Below are 5,793 nucleotides of genomic sequence, written 5' to 3'. Positions count from 1 at the left end.
TCCCTATGTTCCCCTTATCTCTCCTTCCATCCCTCCTCTCCACCCCTTCATCCCCTCGTCATTCATCCTGTTTTCGCCACATTCCCACTGCATCTCTCTCCTCCCTCCTACTCCTCCAGTACTGAAGCACTAACCCCTTTCCCCTCCTAGTAACCCCTTCCATCTCCCTCCCTCGGGCCCAGCAGGACCACTTCCTTTCCTCAACTTCCCTTTCTCTCAACCCCCCTCACCCTGCCAGATGACCGTTCCCTCACTGCCACCTCTCCTAACTGACAGGGCCTCCACAACCACTGCACCTCGTTTCCTCCCAAACCTCCTACATTCCCATGACGCCACTCAGGCCTCCCCACTCCTACTTCCCTACCGCCGTGTTCCGCACCTCTCTCCCTCTAAATGTTTCCCTAATTCCTCTCCTTCTTGCAACACCAACAATGACAACTCTCCCTTAACGCCCAATTCACCTACTCCACCTGTGAACCCCACACCCCAACTTACCTCCTGTCCCCCCACCTCTCCCCAACGTACCTCCTGTCCCCCCACCTCTCCCTGCCTTCCACCACCAATTCCACCCCCCCCTGTCTCAATAGAGCCACCCAACCTTCCATGCTCTGCCTCATTCCCACTGGAAAATATGCTAGGCTCTCTGATCACCTCCATCTCCCAGATTACAGCTGCCATTTCACTTCTATGCTCTAAGATCTCCACCCATCTATGCACCTCTACTCCCTCCCAACTTCCAATGAGATGCTCCTCGCCCCCTCACTCCATTACAGCCAAGCTCAACCAATCGTCTACAAACGTCGTTAACTCACACAAGCCCTTGAACGCCACCCTTCTTCAACAGACATACCCTAGCAACCCCCCTAGCAACCCCACTATCTACACTATTCCGATCATCACCTCTGTCAGAACAAAGCACCCACCTTAACCTTCCCGAGCACCCCCACATAAGTACAACATCCCGATCACCCTTCGGAGCCCAAGTGCCCCCGTCACCAAAACAGTCTTGACAGAGCTGCGCTGTATGCTTCACAACTGCAGATCTGCAGTAAAACATAAACTTGAAATCTCCGATACCATCACCCTTCACAAACTTGACATGCTCTTCCTCACAGAGACCTGGTTCAAAGATACCTCTCACTCTATGTTTGATCTTCAATTACCGACAGGTTATTCCATATTTAGGAATGACAGAACTGAAAACACGGGGAGAGGTGTTGCAGTCATCTTTAGAAACGCCCTCCAACTTAAGGCTTCTCCAAGCAGTTCCTCCCTCACCTTTGAATGCCTTTCTCTGGAGCTTCAATTGAAACACCGTTCACCTCTCAGATTCCATATCATCTACCGCCCGCCTCGTAGTGGCTCTTCGTTCATAGAAGATCTCACTGACTTCATCAGCGACCAATACACACAAAGTGACAATCAGACCTTCGTGGGTGACTTCAATCTCCACTGGGGCGTACAGCAAGACTCCTCTGCGAGCTCTCTGGCCACCTTCCTCTCCACAAACGATCTTATCCAACACTGCATTGAACCAACCCACTCTAAGGGCGCAATCCTGGACCTTGTTATTTCTAAAGCAGGCATACTGTCTACCACTACCCCAATTCATGTAGATTGGTCTGACCACCACCTCATCCCATTCTCTCTCCAACTTTCACACTCTATAACTCTTGGCCAACCCAAGAAGGCCATCTCCTGGTTCCGTGATGCCAAAAATATTGATGCCGGTCCCCTCTGTGAATCAGCTTTGCTATCACTCCCAAAGCTAGACCCGAACATAGCTGTTGACGATCTCACCTCCCAATGCCTCACAGTTCTTGCAGCTGAAATCAATAACGTCGCTCCACTCAAAAGCAAAAGGATCAGGCCCACTCCCTCAGCACATTGGTTCAACAAATCCCTTTATGAGGAAAGGAAGCAGCTAAGATTCCTGGAGAAGCAATGGAGGCAAGTGCCCTCCACAGACAATTTAGCCATGCTTCGTACAGCAAGATCAAAGTACCACAAGCATATCTTCCTTGAGAAAGCGGCGCATTTCAAAGCCCTCCTTGACTCCGCCAAAAATAGACCCAAAAAACTATTCGATCTCATCAAGATTCCGAGCTGCTCTCCCACATCCTCCGAGGTGGAGGATTCTACTAAGAGAGCAGCGGATTTCGCTACTTTCTTCGATGAAAAAGTGAAATCACTTGTGGATCAGGTCGCTCATCCTACACCTCCAGAGGAGCGTAAATCCTTAGCCATTTGGCAGAGCTTTGACCCCATATCTGAAGATGCCCTTCTCAAGTGCATACGTGAAACAAAGCCCTCCAACCATTCTCTTGACCCTATCCCCAGTGCCATTGTCGTTGACTTCTATACCCATTCCCTTTCCTATTGGACCACTCTGATCAACCTCTCCCTATGGCAAGGCTCCCTTCCTGTCGCCTTCAAAACTGGGCAGGTCACCCCTCTGCTTAAAAAGCCCACTGCTGATGCGAAGGACCTCAACAACTTCCGCCCCATCACTAACCTTCCCTTTCTTGCGAAGATCACAGAAAGATGTGTAGCAAAACAACTCTCTCGTCATATCAAGGACAATGATCTTCTTGACAGTTGTCAGTCCGGCTTCATCCAAAACTGCAGCACTGAAACAGCCCTACTGCAAGTGGTTGATGATGCGCTGAGGATACTCGACTCAGGGGGTCCTGTCTGCTAATTCTCCTTGACCTTTCTGCAGCCTTTGACACTGTCAATCACAACACCCTCCTCAATATCCTTCAACAGAGAATGAGCATGGAGGGCACCGTGCTTAAATGGTTTGCATCCTTCCTCTCTGACAGATCTCAAATGATCAAAATAGCGAATAGTCTCTCTTTTCCTGTGGCGGTGGGTCAAGGTGTTCCCCAAGGCTCTATACTTGCACCCACATTGTTCAATCTCTACTTAGAACCACTGGGAAACCTCCTAAGCAAATCCGGGATTCACTATCATCTCTATGCAGACGACACCCAACTCTACCTCAAGGTTACCTCCACTCATGATCTCTCCATCCTAAGCTCCACTCTCGACTTCATCCAAAACTGGATGTCAACTCATCAATTGATTCTGAATCCCTCCAAAACTGAATTCCTCCTCTTCTCCTCCTCACTCTCTCCTCCCCCGGTTCAATCATGGATGGATGAGATGAATCTACTAAACAATAAACCCATCATTGTCGACAGCGCAAAATCCCTTGGTGTCATTCTCGACAAAAAACTCATTCTAACTCCCCACATCAATTCTACTGCAAAATCTGCGCGTTACCAACTGCGCCTTCTCTGGGGAATACGACGCTTCTTCCCGGAGCAGGACCTTATAACCCTGGTGCAATCACTGGTCCTCTCCAGACTAGACTACTGCAATTCTCTTCTTACTGGCCTCCCCAAATCTCACCTGTCCCCACTTAAGTCTGTTTTCCATTCAGCAGCTCGTTTCATTTATGGGGCCAAAAGAAGCGATCACATCACACCGTTGTTATCTAGCCTCCGCTGGCTTCCCTTCGAGGCTAGAGCTATCTACAAGACCGCTTGTATCACCCACAAAGCCTTGCACTCCTCCTCTCCTCGCTACCTGGCGAATAAACTGAAACTCTCTGGAGGCTCTAGACCCTCACGCAATGCGGAAAATCTACTGCTTGAACCTCCCACTTTCAAGAAGGAGAGAACAAGTGCCCAATCCTTTTCAGGCAACGCAGTGAGAATCTGGAACTCACTTCCGCCTCAGCTCCGGACCACCGCCTCCTCCCAGGCCTTCAAAAGGGACCTCAAAGTTCTCCTCCTCCAGAGACACCTCCAAAAGTAATTCACGTCCTCATGTTATTTGGAGGAAGACTTCCCACTACTGAAAATTTCTACCTCACATGACCATGGAAGTGCCTTCCCAGTGTATTCTTGTGGTTGGTGTGTCTGCCTGTTTGTAGTGTTCTCCATGTACTTGTGTTTGGTGCCCTTTTGTAACATGCACACACCACTTTGCCCTGGTAACACACGGTTTGCTACCTCTCACATGTTCTACCTTTGTTACCTGCACAAGTGCCACCTTTGCCTACGTAACGTTTTTTGTGCATGAGTGTCTAGCACCTTTTGCAGTATTATACCTCAAATGATACTTTGTTTTCTCTTGTAACCACACACTTGTCACTTTTTCCTCTTGTGCACTTTTCACTACCTCATGTATTTTTGGTTGCTCACAATTTTTACTACCTCATGTATTTTTGGTTGCTCACAATTTTTACTACCTCATGTATTTTGGTTACTCACAATTTTTACTACCTCATGTATTTTGGTTGCTCACAATTTTTACTACCTCATGTATTTTGTTTGCTCACAATTGTCACTATCACCTTATGTAACGTAACGTATGCTTTTGTAATCTGTTAATGTGTAATGTTTCTCATTATGTTTCATTTCTGTTCCTATTGTGAAGCGCTCTGACGCCTTCGGGTAAAGTCCGCGCTATATAAAAACGCATAAATAAAAAAATAAAAAAATAAATGGGTAGTAGTAAAGCAATCCTTGGCGGAGGTGGTCATTGGGGGTCCAACAAACACTGTTGAACTGGGCGCCACCGGCGCTAAAGCCGACCCTCCTTGGACCATTGACTTCCCTGCCTCTCATTAAGGGGGTCAAGCATTTGTCCTCAGTGATGGGTCAATGACATCATTGGTACCGTGCACGTTATTGGTTAATCCTTGGTTCCAAGGGACCCCCTAAGGTGAATGAATTCTTGGCAAAGCATACTTTGAAGCGACACAGGCCACAGCTATGCAAGCGGGCAGGTGTAAGGTGACAACTGGTCCAGCCGCATTTCAGAGCCTTGCTCTGTGATCACGCCTAAAAAGAAGGTTATCTCATGTCTAGAGCTCTGAAAAAAAGAAACCCAGGTAAACCTGCAGCTTGAGATCAGGGCATGGTGTGTAAGGAAGATATGTGAGGTACCGAGATTTTCCTGTGAGATCTGTGAGGCAATGGGGGGCTATTCCCAAACAGGTGTCTTTTTGGCAGCGGATCCGGTTCTACTTCAACTTAATAATTACTCAGAAATTATGAAATCGAATGCTGCTGGGGTATCCGTTTTGCTAGTAACAAATAAATGCCTGTCAAATCGATGAGAACATGGAGACGAGGTGGCCGAGTGGTTAAGGCGATGGACTGCTAATCCATTGTGCTCTGCACGCGTGGGTTCGAATCCCACCTTCGTCGATGTCCTTTGTCACCTTGTTGTGAAGTGTTTATTTAAATCTCATACACTTGCTGTACATTCCAATGAGAAGGAAAATGTGAGGTTTTCAAAACTCAACAGAATGCACAAGCCTCGCCAACTTTCAGATTACAGCAGAAAGTGTTATGTGCTCTCATACATGGTTTCAGCCTGTCACTGACTGACCTTTACAGCCCTCCTGTTAAATTTTAACACACAAGGCATTCTAAAGTGGTGGAGTGCTTGCTTACAGGGTGCCAGTGAATTAAATTATTAACCATGAATGCAGGGCTGGCTTTAGCCCTGGTGGTGCCCTGTGCGACAATATTTGTTGGCACCCCCAATGACCAGCTCCATCAGGGATTCCCTCACTACCATCCTTCAACAGTGCTCCTCAAGTCTATATAACTACTTTCTCAAAGATTCATTATGTTCATTTTATAGCATCACGTATAGCAGTGTAGGGAGTCCGAGCTTTTTACATCACACATATTACACAGAGACAATCAATCCAGCGGCAAAGCTAGCCTTTTGGCCGCCTGTGGTGGTCTCTGCATTTTCCACCCCATG

General features: G+C 47.6%; 1 non-coding gene across 1 annotated transcript; it reads left to right on the top strand.

The window, feature by feature from the left end:
* The first annotated feature begins 5,143 nt into the window (after window positions 1-5,143).
* TRNAS-GCU (transfer RNA serine (anticodon GCU)) lies at window positions 5,144-5,225 on the top strand. Its single transcript has one exon. It is a non-coding gene; the product is annotated as a tRNA-Ser (tRNA).
* Window positions 5,226-5,793: the final 568 nt, after the last annotated feature.

Source organism: Lissotriton helveticus, chromosome 12, assembly GCF_964261635.1.
Source record: "Lissotriton helveticus chromosome 12, aLisHel1.1, whole genome shotgun sequence".
In the NCBI taxonomy this organism is placed as follows: Eukaryota; Metazoa; Chordata; class Amphibia; order Caudata; family Salamandridae; genus Lissotriton; species Lissotriton helveticus.
This window is presented reverse-complemented; position numbering and strand designations above follow the sequence as displayed.